Source organism: Wyeomyia smithii, chromosome 3 (genome assembly GCF_029784165.1).
Source record: "Wyeomyia smithii strain HCP4-BCI-WySm-NY-G18 chromosome 3, ASM2978416v1, whole genome shotgun sequence".
In the NCBI taxonomy this organism is placed as follows: domain Eukaryota; kingdom Metazoa; phylum Arthropoda; class Insecta; order Diptera; family Culicidae; genus Wyeomyia; species Wyeomyia smithii.
The window spans coordinates 94,890,838-94,903,177 of NC_073696.1; the positions used below are offsets into that span (position 1 = coordinate 94,890,838).

The following is a 12,340-nucleotide window of genomic DNA, read 5'->3' on the forward strand; positions in this document are numbered from 1 at the left end:
TAGCAAAATGCCGTTTTTGTTTTGTGCTTGGCATCAAATTGCCAGGAATGATCGATTCGTTGAGAGTCGTTCGTAGAAAGGGCGCAAACAAAGAATATCAGGCAGTTTATTTTCGTATGCGAAGCAGCAGTATATGAACTTTAAAACTTGGTCAATCAATGAAATGTGTTGTCGATGTGTTACATTGTTTGCTTGTACATGTAGGTATGTTGTTGAATGCTGCAACTATTTCGGATTTGTTCTTGTTCAAACACCAACAGCAGCAGTTGCGCAGTGGAATATGCTTTTCTTTTACTACATCTTAATCAATTATCGTGGTTATGAGTTCAGTAATTAATATGGGTGGAGTGTCTGTAAGTAAAAATAAGTTATATTCTATACAACAAGAGCGCAGATGGTACTGCAGAACGTTTTGCAAAGTAAAATGAATAATTCAACAAGACGATTTTTTTTTATTTTTTTTAAAACAGATAGCGTGAAGTGAAGTTCGATGCAGGTTATATGGATAGGATTGAAATATGGTGTTTATATGCCACGATAAAATTATCCGTTATCGAGAGCTCACTTTGCAGTTTTCATCTAGTTTTTATATATTCAATATGGGTGGATTCCCAGTGTCAAAAGGGCTACAAAAAAAATTGAATGATTTTAGCTGGCCAATTTTATTGTTGAGTGATATTCAAGGATCTATATAAAAAGGTCATTCTGGGACAGATTTTTAAAAAAATCATTTTTCATGGAACTATTGTGGCCAGCAAATAACCATTGCGGAGCAGATTCTCTTGGGAGTTCTAGTGTTAAAAAAAAACGATTGGATAAAATTTTAGCAACATCATCAGAATTTTCATTCCTACGCTACAAAAAAAAATCAACAAACCAAAACAACGTAGTTCAAATTCGACAGTAAGACTTTTCTACACGCTTCACGATCATGCATCAACAAATGACTTGAAAACCATAAAGGACAGCTTCATGAATTTTGATCTTATTCAACTGTTTCTGTGACCACTAGAATTTCTTGGTCTTATTTATCTCCTCTAACGGTTTTATTGTGGAAATTACCTACAGTCTCACGACAGTCAGGCGAATTTTCACAAAGTATGAGTCGCAATGGGTATTAATAATTGTTAATAACACTTCAATAAATGTTAAAAAAAAAGCCGGCATGTGCCAATTCTAGTTTTATTATAGTTCTTATGAGTCTCAGAAAGCCTACCTAGCTTAATTACTCACTTTACTTTTTGGGCTAATGGACCATTCACCGGTCTAGGGCCAAACGAATTAGAAATGTCCAGCTTTTTCAGAATTCTGTCTTGGACAGCCGTTCTCCAGTCTCCACGTACACCAGCAGATCGTGAATCTTCTTTCACCGCACACATCCACCGCGTGCGAGGCCTACCACGGAGTCGACGGCCTCTTCCTGGTTTTCTGCTGAAGATAGTTTTGGTGGCTTTCTCGTCAGGCATTCCGGCCACATGTCCAGCCTACTGAAGCCTGTCCCAGCATGTTTGTATACCTGGTACAACTCGTGATTCATGCGTCTGCGCCACACTCCATCTTCCAGTTTACAGCCAAGTATCTACCGCAGAACCTTACGCTCAAAAACTCCGAGCACTCGTCAACCAGCTTCCTTTAGCGTCCATGCTTTATGTCCGTAAAGGGCCACCGGGAGTATCACCGTCCTATACAGCGCTAGTTTTAAGCAAGTTTGCAAACTACCTGAGCTTAGCTGGTTACATAGTCCGTAGAAGGCCGTTTCACTTCACCTACCTGGCAAACTAAAAATCCTAGGTTATAAGACCTAGGAGCTGATCCTAATGTGCTCGTTTAAAATCCGAAGAACAGGCTTTAAAAAAACCCTAATAAGATTGTAATAAGCATCCAGATGCAACCTGTCAAATTTTCTAGACAAACTGGAATGATAACATAAATTTGTTAAATGATTCTGTGCCGAACACGCATCAGTATCGGACGTGTGATCGGTGATCGCTCCGATAGAATATAAAACAAAAGACGTGTGAACAAGTGTTGGCATTGTTTGCCTGGTCGAGTGAAATAAATCCGGGTTCAAGGTCGCGCCTTTGTGCAACTGTTTCGCATCGTGACTACCAGCTGGTGCGTAAGCCGATTTGGCTGCTGGCTGAATTGTGCTACAGCAGTGGACGAGACACAAAAGAGGAAAAAGAAGAAGCCATCAGTTGACAGTGAGTTGTATCGCTGTGTGGAGTGACCTCACACCTGGCTCGCTGCTGGTGGCTGTTTGGGGCTGCTGTATTGGTGCTGCTGGCTGTAACGGCTGCAACTTCGAACGATCGGACAACCAACCTTACTGGAAGGGAGAAGTAAAGAGGTACGTGCTCTTGTCGGCGCTAGTGCGCTAGACTAAGCGGGATGGATGTAGATCCCTCGCCTCCCGCGCCACCATCCCCGAACCTCTCTGACCCTGACCCTTCTGTTACCCCCTCCCCTGTTCGTTCTTCAGTCCCCCCTCGCCCCAGGCTTTACCCAGACGGAGCCCAGGGCAGCTATACTGTCTATTTTCGGCCAAAGGCGGGACCGAAATCGAAACAGTTGAACCTCTTGCAGATTTCTAAAGACCTGACGAAGGAGTACAAGGGCGTGACCGAAATTTCCAAGGTCCGGCCTAACAAGCTCCGTGTCGTGGTCAGTAACCTGAAAGAGGCCAACGATATAGCTTGCTCTGAGCTCTTCACACGCGAGTATCGCGTTTACATACCCGCACGAGACGTGGAGATCGACGGTGTCATAACCGATTCGAGTCTGTCCGTCGAGTGTATACTGAAAAGTGCCAAAGGGTGCTTTAAGAACGAAACCTGTCCCGATGTAAAGGTGCTCGACTGCAAGCAATTGCGGTCAGCATCGATCATCGGTATACACCCGTCGGCAAAACAGTATACACCCCGTCAGACTCGTTTCGAGTTACGTTCGCCGGGTCAGCGCTACCAAGCCACGTCTCGATCCACCGGGTTCATCTCCCTGTGCGATTATATGTGCCTCGCGTCATGAACTACCTGAATTGTAAGCAGTTAGGCCACAGTTTATTTATTTCGTCAATCATAGTAGACTACATCTTAAAAACTATTGCTAACATCACAAATATAGTTATGTAATTCTAGTGTTCAACATTTTTCTAAGAGCATTTCGTGACATCGTTAAATCAATAACTTCACAATATTTATTGTAAAGACTCATCATACTATTAACTGGCCCGGCCATGGCATATTCTGTTCTATAAGAATTTAATACGAAAATTTTTCGCGTTCTTAATGAGCGTGTAGGAGCATAAAAGTTGAGTTTTCCAAGCAGATTTTCCGAACTTATGCGTTGTGAAACTAAATCGTTGACAAGAGTTACCGAAGCAATTTCTCTTCTTTTTTCAAGCGTTTCTTTATTAATAAGCATGCAACGCGATTCATAACAAGGGAGAGGAAATGAATTCCTACCTAGTTTTCTTAGTGCATATAACAAAAACTGTTTTTGTACGGATTCGATTCTATTGGAATGGACGTCTTGATAAGGCGACCAAACAACACTACAGTATTCTAAGATAGATCTAACATATGTAACAAAGAGAGTTTTTATAGTGTACGGGTCTACAAAATGATAACTGAACCTTTTTATAAAACTTAGCATACTGTTGGCTCTATTGATGATCGTATTGTAGTGATCAATGAATGTTAACTTTGAATCCATAATTACTCCTAAATCTCTAATTTGATAACACCTTTCTACAACTTGATGTGCAAGAGTGCAACTGGCATGTTCAGGATTTCTTTTCCTTGTGTAGGATATAATATTACATTTTTTTACGTTGAGATCAAGAAGACTTTTTTTACACCAAATGTAGAAAATGTCAACCTCTTGTTGGAATTGTTGGATGTCTGATTTGTGTTTTATTTCCATGTACAGTTTCATGTCATCGGCATATATCAATACTTTGAGACGATTCAACACAAGGGTAACGTCATTAACAAATAAAATGAAGAGCAAAGGGCCTAAATGGGAGCCTTGTGGAACTCCAGATGTCACTTTTACTGGTACAAAAAGGTGTCCCTTAAACCTAACCGTTTGTGTCCTGTTCGTCAAATAAGATTCAAACCATTTAAGTAGGCCCGACTCAAATCCCAGTTTTTTTAATTTGAACATAAGCATGGAAATTTCTACTCTGTCAAAAGCTTTACTAAAATCCGTGTATAGAGTTTCCACGAAGTTGCCTCTGTCCATAGACGCAAGAGAGAAATCAACAAATTCAAGTAAGTTGGTAGCCGTAGACCTCCCTTTGTAAAAACCATGTTGGTTACACGTTATGCGATTCTTTACCTGATTAAATATTTTTTGGTTTACGATAGCTTCAACAAGTTTAGGAATACATGATATTATTGCAATGCCACGATAATTTTTGATGTCAGATCTCTTACCTGACTTGAAAATCGGTATAAGAAAAGATTTTTTCCAGACTGATGGAAACTGTCCGGACGTAAGGGATAAGTTGAAAAGCCAGAACAAGGGTTTTACGAAGGCAGGAGCAAGATTTTTCATGAGTGAGGGTGGAATTCCATCTGGACCTGGACCTTTTGAAGCGTCCAGTTTTTTTAGTGTTGCGAGGATTTCTTGAACAGTTATTTGCTTAATAGATACGTTATTTATTTGTTCATGCAAGTGCGAGAAATACTCAAAGTCCCTGACTTCGTCGCTATTTTTATAAACGGTTTGAAAAAAACTCGCAAACTTGTTGCAGATTTTCTTTGAGTCAGTACTGGCAAAGTCTTCATATTGCATGCGAGATGGGAAGTTATTAGACTTCATTTTATCGTTTGCAAATTTAAAAAACTGTTTTGGGTCTGATTTAATGTTATTTTCCACCCTTGTGTTGTAGTTCTCATACGCAATAGATATTTTAGTATTCAGTTCATCACAAATGTTCAAATATTTGTCCAAATTACTTTGGTCTTTTAGTTTTTTGTGAGTTTTATGAGCTTTTTGTTTCCTATTCTTTAAATTTTTGATTTCTCTGGTGAACCAAATGGGATCTTTTGAGCTAACCGTTTTCTTTTTTGATTTTGGTACAGTTGAGTCTAAAACACTATACAGTGATGATAAAAAATTATCAACCGCTTTGTTCATATCTATTTCATTTTTTAGAAGTGATTGCCAGTCGATGTCAGTTAATTTACGATTGATTAGTTCAAAGTTTGCTTTAGTGAAGTCATATTTATATTCAGGCTCATGATCAGAGGGTCGTGATCTCTCGGTATCAATCATTAGCGAGTACTCAATTGCAGTATGAAATTTATTCTGCTTTGTCAACACTAAAATCTACCGTGCAATTGGTGAATAAAAAGTCTAAAAAACAGTTTTGCTCATTCCGGATTGAGTTTACCTGATTTAATCCAAGTTGACTAAAACCGTCAAAAATAAATTGCAGAGTTTCGTTTTCTCCTACTACAGGAAGTAAAAGCGATTCATTATCATCGTTAAAATAAAATCAGCATCATTTTGATTGAAATCTCCATATATATGAATTTTTGAGTTAGTGTGGGACTCATCATTCACTAATTCTACCGTCCTTAAAAATTTTTCATATGATTGCTTTTTGGCAAAGTGGGGTGGAAAGTAAACAGATACGAAAATATGGATTTCACCCTTCAACAGAACTTTAACCCAGACATCTTCAAATTCGGCATGTTTCTGGGTTATGATTTGCTCAGAATCATGCTGAACCCCAACAGCTACAAGCACTCCTCTACCTGATTTCTTATCAGATAGTGATAAATCACGATCGCTCCTGAACACATTAAAGGAACTGTTGAAAACTTCTTCACTTTTAATATCTTCGTTCCAGTTCGTTTCCGTTGCTAAGATGATTGAGTATGAACATCCACTTATTCTGTTATTAATGTGATTAATTTTGAGTGCACTGCGCATCCTGTTGAAATTTTGAGCATAAATCAAAACTTCATTGACTACTGGCGTTGTTTTTTCTTTCTCTGAGCGTCACTGATTTTGAGAACACGAATGCTTACAATAACATCCATCACACGGGAAACTTGCTGATCGAAAATTATTGTTATTGTTATAGTTGTGGCTGCCAGCCAAATGGTAAGGACACGATACAGCTGAAGAGGTCGCGGGAGTCGTTAAGTTGAGCGGGCTCGTTGAAACGGTAGGCATGAAAGATGATTGTGACTCATTATTCGCTGGGTACGGATTAAGTATTTCGCCTCGTTGAAAAGAGATATGCTGGAGATTAGGTGGGGGTCGAGAAAATTGATCCTTCGCTGCAGCAAGAAGCACACGGTCTGGTGGTAGTTGGTTGTAGTAGCTGTTGTTAAGATTCCTGTTAAGATTGAGGTAACGATTCGGGATTTGATTGTTGTTATTATTGATGCTGTTATTGTTGTTGTTGGAGTTGTTAATGTTGCGGTTGTTGTAGATGTTATTATTGCGATTGAAGTTATTATTGTTGCGGTTCTGGTGGTTGTTGTTGCTGCGGTTGTTGTAGATGTTATTGTTGTGATTGTAGTTGTTATTGTTGCGGTTCTGGTGGTTGTAATTGCTGCGGTGGTTGTAAATGTTATTGTTGCGATTGCAATTGTCATTGTTGTTCAGGTGGTTGTTATTGTTGCGGTTGTTGTAATTGTTACCATTGCGGTTGTTGTTGTTAGTATTGTTGTTGTAAGCCTGTTGTCGTCGATTCCTCCTTCTTCTGGCTGCATCTGCATTCTTCAACTGTACCAAACGACGCCTTTTACGTTCATCATAATCTGTCCAATCCGCTTTACAAACTTTTTTTGAACCTAGAAACCGCCAACTTGAATTATTGGCATTATCCAAATTAAGTTCTATTGCCAAACTTGGAAGTGAAACAGGTGAAGCTATTGGGGGAGCGGCAACACTCGCTGACTTAGATCTTAGTTCTTCGATGCAGGATGACAGAGTTTTAAGTTCATCTACAATGTTTATCTCTAACGGATTGGTTTGTATTGAACAGCTGGTTGCTGTTTCTACAAACAGCTGTCCTAACTGAGAAAGTTCGTTATTTATGCTGGTCAGCGATTCCGTAAATTCGTTCCGAAGTTCGTTCCGAAGTTCGTTCTTGAATTCCGAAAAAGCAATGTTAACGAGCTGCGTCAGGTGATTTTTAAGTGTAGGCATAACACCAGCCACACTGTTGGCTTTGATGTTTGACGTTAGCGCTTGGTTTATTTGTATAAGTGACTTGTCGATACCCTCTAGAGTTTCTGGAATTGTGCTTGGTTGTTCGAGTTGGGTCACAAGTCGATGAATCACCTCTGTATTATCATCAATCAATTTCGTCAGCTTGTTCTGCTGTTTGGTCAACGTGTTCAATTCAAACGATGCCGTTACTAAAAGTTGGCAGGAATCGCAGCACGGTAGCAGAAATGCAGTTGGATCTACGGCTGGTTTATCTTGTTTGTCTTGTTTGTCTTTTTTAACGATACGCAGAGAACTTCTGCTTTTAGCAACTACTTCGGGGGGGCACGATACTCCCACACAGGAGGCATGGAATTTTCGATTACACCCTCCAACACACGACCAGAACACTTCGGCACCGGAGTCTTTCGCGCAGACTTCGCAAATTTGATTCATTTTTACCGACAAAAAAACACAACAAGCAAATTGAAAACTAAGCGAAAAACAATAATTTGATTTAAATTCGCGCGTGGATAGGAGCTAACAACAAACACGTCCAACTTGGTTGACGACTGACTGAACGACTGAAGATGCTGAAGAACACCGTTACCACTTCTCCCATTACATCAAACCCTTATGATCTGTTGTGCTCTGATGAAACCGATTCTGACGATTCACCAGCGGGAACATCTTACGCCAATCCTGGGGAGTCTAGAAAGAGGGAAAATATTTCCTCTCCTAAACTTCCCAGAAAAGGTCCGAAGATTTCTCAAAGTGAAATGAAAGTTACAAGCAAACCAAACAGTGCTGCGGAAAAACCGAAGCAAACTCCTCCTGGGCTTGCAAATTTAAAGTCCCAGAAGGAGTTCCCAGCACTGCCAGGAACATCTAAAACCCCAGTTGTTCCTTTTGCACATCCAGTTGATGAAACAAACTCTGGATTAGTGAAATTTTCTGACATTGTGGACTGGATTTTTGAAACTTTCAATGTACCCGATCCAATTAAAATTTTCCTTACAGCATTTCTCCCAACAGTTAGATCATTTTTGAAGCAGTTGACTGCCCAATGGCCCCTCCTTGCAGCGATTGTATCCTTCGATGCCTAATTCAACTGCGTATATGAAGGATTCTATCTCTGTCTAACAGTGGAATTGTAGAAGTATTTTACCAAAAATTGATTCGTTTAAAGTTTTGATAAATAAAAACAAATGCGATGCATTTTCCCTTTGTGAAACTTGGCTTACTTCAAATATTGATCTCAACTTCCATGATTTTAATATTATTCGCCTTGATCGAGACACCCCATATGGAGGAGTACTTTTAGGGATTAAAAAGTGCTATTCTTTCTATCGTATTAACCTCCCCTCGATTCCAGGCATCGAAGTTGTCGCATGTCAAATGACAATACAAGGTAAAGAGCTTTGTATTGCCTCAATATATATTCCTCCCAGAGCACAGGTTGGGCAACGGCTGCTCTTTGATTTAATAGAACTTCTTCCCTCGCCACGTTTGATTTTGGGGGACTTCAACTCTCATGGCGTGGCTTGGGGTTCCCCTCACAATGATAACCGCTCCTCTTTAATCTATAACCTTTGCGATGACTTCGACATGACTATTTTAAACAACGGTGAAATGACACGCATCCCGAAACCTCCAGCGCGCCCAAGCGCTTTGGATCTATCCTTATGTTCGACGTCGCTACGGTTGGATTGCACATGGAAGGTAATCCTCGATCCTCACGGTAGCGACCATTTGCCTATTCTTATTTCAATTAATAACGGGTCAACTCGCATGCGACCAGTTGACATTCCATATGACCTCACACGGAATGTCGATTGGAAGTTATACGAGGAAATGATTTCAAAAGCGGTCGATTCGATTCAACATCATCCACCACTTGAAGAATACAACCTCCTCGCGGGCTTGATTCTCGACGCCGCGTTGCAAGCCCAAACGAAGAGATATCCCGGCGTAACGATTAAAGAACGGCCTCCCACTCCGTGGTGGGACCAAGAGTGCTCCGATGTCTACACGCAAAGATCCGACGCGTTTTTGGCCTACCAGAAGGGAGGTATACCTGGCGACTATTTACGGTATTCGGAGCTTGATACCAAGCTTAAAAGCTTGGCTAAAGCAAAGAAACGCGGATATTGGCGTCGGTTCGTGAACGAGACGTCGAGGGAGACATCGATGAGCACTCTTTGGAACACAGCCCGAAGAATGCGGAATCGCGTAACGGTCAACGAAAGCGAGGAGTCTTCAAGTAGGTGGATATTTGATTTTGCCAGGAAAGTATGTCCGGACTCTGTTCCTGAGCAAAATATTGTTCGTGATGCGTCTCCGGGCCACGACGCGATAGAATCACCTTTTACGATGGCAGAATTTTCAGTTGCCCTCCTGTCCTGTAACAATAACGCGCCTGGGTTAGATAGAATCAAATTCAACTTGTTGAAGAATCTACCCGGCAATGCCAAGAGGCGCTTGTTGAACTTGTTCAATAAGTTCCTGGAGCAAAACATTGTACCGCAGGATTGGAGGCAAGTGAAGGTGATCGCCATCCAAAAACCAGGAAAACCAGCTTCTGATCACAACTCTTATAGGCCGATTGCAATGCTATCCTGTATCCGGAAATTGATAGAAAAAATGATACTCCGTCGTTTAGACCATTGGGTCGAATCAAATGGCCTACTATCGGATACTCAATTTGGCTTCCGCCGTGCCAAAGGGACGAATGATTGTCTTGCGCTGCTTTCAACAGATATTCAGCTGGCGTATGCTCGCAAAGAACAAATGGCGTCTGCGTTCTTGGACATTAAGGGGGCTTTTGATTCCGTTTCTATTGACATTCTTTCGGGCAAACTTCACCGACAAGGATTTTCTCCAATTTTGAACAATTTTTTGCACAATTTGTTGTCCGAAAAGCACATGCATTTTACGCACGGCGATTTAGCAACTTTTCGCATTGGCTACATGGGTCTTCCCCAGGGCTCATGTTTAAGCCCCCTTCTTTACAACTTTTATGTAAATGACATCGACGAATGTCTGGCAAATTCATGCACGATAAGACAACTTGCAGACGACAGTGTAATCTCTGTTACAGGAGCCAAAGCTGCTGATTTGCAAGGACCATTGCAAGATACCTTGGACAATTTGTCTGCTTGGGCTTTACAGCTAGGTATCGAATTCTCTCCGGAGAAGACTGAGATAGTAGTTTTTTCTAGGAAGCATTAGCCTGCTCAGCTTCAAACACAATTAATGGGTAAAACGATTTCTCAGGTTTTGGTACACAAATATCTTGGTATCTGGTTCGACTCTAAAGGCACCTGGGGTTGTCACGTGAGGTATCTGATGAGAAAATGTCAACAAAGAGTGAATTTTCTTCGTACAATAACCGGACAATGGTGGGGAGCCCATCCAGGAGACCTTATAAGGCTTTACCAAACAACGATATTGTCTGTTATTGAATACGGGTGTTTCTGCTTCCGCTCCGCAGCAAACACACATCTGATCAAACTGGAGCGAATACAATATCGTTGTTTGCGTATCGCCTTAGGTTGCATGCAGTCGACCCATACGATGAGTTTGGAGGTCTTAGCTGGAGTACTACCATTGAAAAACCGCTTCTTGAGCCTGTCTTCTCGTATTCTTATCAAATGTGAGGGCTTGAACCGTCCCGTGATTGAAAATTTTGAAAGGTTAATCGAACTTAATTCTCAAACCCGTTTTATGACATTGTATTTCCATCACATGTCCCAAAATATTAACCCTTCTTCGAATATTCCAAATCGTGTCGACTTATCAAATACTTCTGATTCTACTGTGTTTTTCGATACATCCATGATAGAAGAAACTCGTGGAATCCCGGATCATTTACGCGTGCAGCAGATCCCCAAAATTTTTTCCAATAAATATCGAAACATCAACTGCAACAATATGTTCTACACTGACGGATCACTTCTTGATGGGTCCACTGGCTTCGGTATTTTCAATAACAATTTAACCGTCTCCCATAAGCTCGATAATCCTGCTTCTGTTTACGTCGCAGAATTGGCTGCAATTAAGTACACCCTAGGGATTATCGAAAAAATGCCCACGGACCATTATTTCATCTTTACGGACAGTCTCAGTTCCATTGAGGCTCTCCGATCGATGAAAGATGTTAAGCACTCTCCGTATTTCCTGGGGAAAATACGGGAACATCTGAGTGCTTTATCCGAAAAATCGTTTCAGATTACCTTAGCGTGGGTCCCTTCTCACTGCTCGATACCGGGCAATGAGAAAGCAGACTCTTTGGCTAAGGTGGGCGCAACAAACGGTGATATTTATGAAAGACCAATTGCTTTTAATGAATTTTTCGCACTTGTACGTCAGAATACGATCATCAGTTGGCAAAATGCTTGGACCAGAGGGGAATTGGGAAGGTGGTTACATTCCATAATCCCCAAAGTATCGACGAACCCGTGGTTCATGTAGGTCGGGATTGGATGTAGGTCGGGATTTCATTTGCGTGATGTCCCGGCTTATGTCCAATCACTATAGATTTGACGCGCATCTCCGTCGTGTTGGGCTCGGGGAAAGTGGTATCTGTGCCTGTGGTGAGGGTTATCACGACATAGAGCATGTGGTTTGGTCATGCCCTGTACACCGTGACGCCAGGTCTAAATTAATAGCTTCCCTGCAGGCCGAAAGTAGGCAGCCGGCTGTTCCTGTTCGTGATGTCTTGGCGAGCCGTGACCTATCCTACATGTCTCTTATATAAGTTTTCCTGAAATCCATCCACGCCCCAGTTTAATCCTATTCCCTTCCGCCTACATCCAACCAAACGACAAGAACACGTTAAGACCCCGGATCCGGAAACAGCAACTAGACCCGCACGATACTCTCAGGTCCCGAGGGAGACAACCCAATATGCCAGTCCGTAATATCTTGGCCCAGCAGCGAACCATATTCAATATGCTGCTTACCTATGGCGATGGAAAACCATCAAACAACAAATCAGTGCTTTTAATGCAAAACATTCTAGCTTTAAGTTAGATTTAGTTTCAGCTCGTAGTCGGCAGCGAGGATAAAAAATTTGCTTTTAGTTATTAAGATACTTTAGAAAGTAACCTACCAGATATAATTGGCGCCGTTAAACATTAAATTGTATTTGTGCCGTGTCAAA

At 41.3% G+C, this 12,340-nt stretch overlaps 1 protein-coding gene across 2 annotated transcripts in view; it reads left to right on the top strand.

The window, feature by feature from the left end:
- The window catches only part of LOC129727694 (zwei Ig domain protein zig-8-like), a 116,690-nt gene that overhangs the window by 72,686 nt on the left and 31,664 nt on the right, over window positions 1–12,340 (top strand). The gene's annotated exons all lie outside the window — the stretch shown is intronic.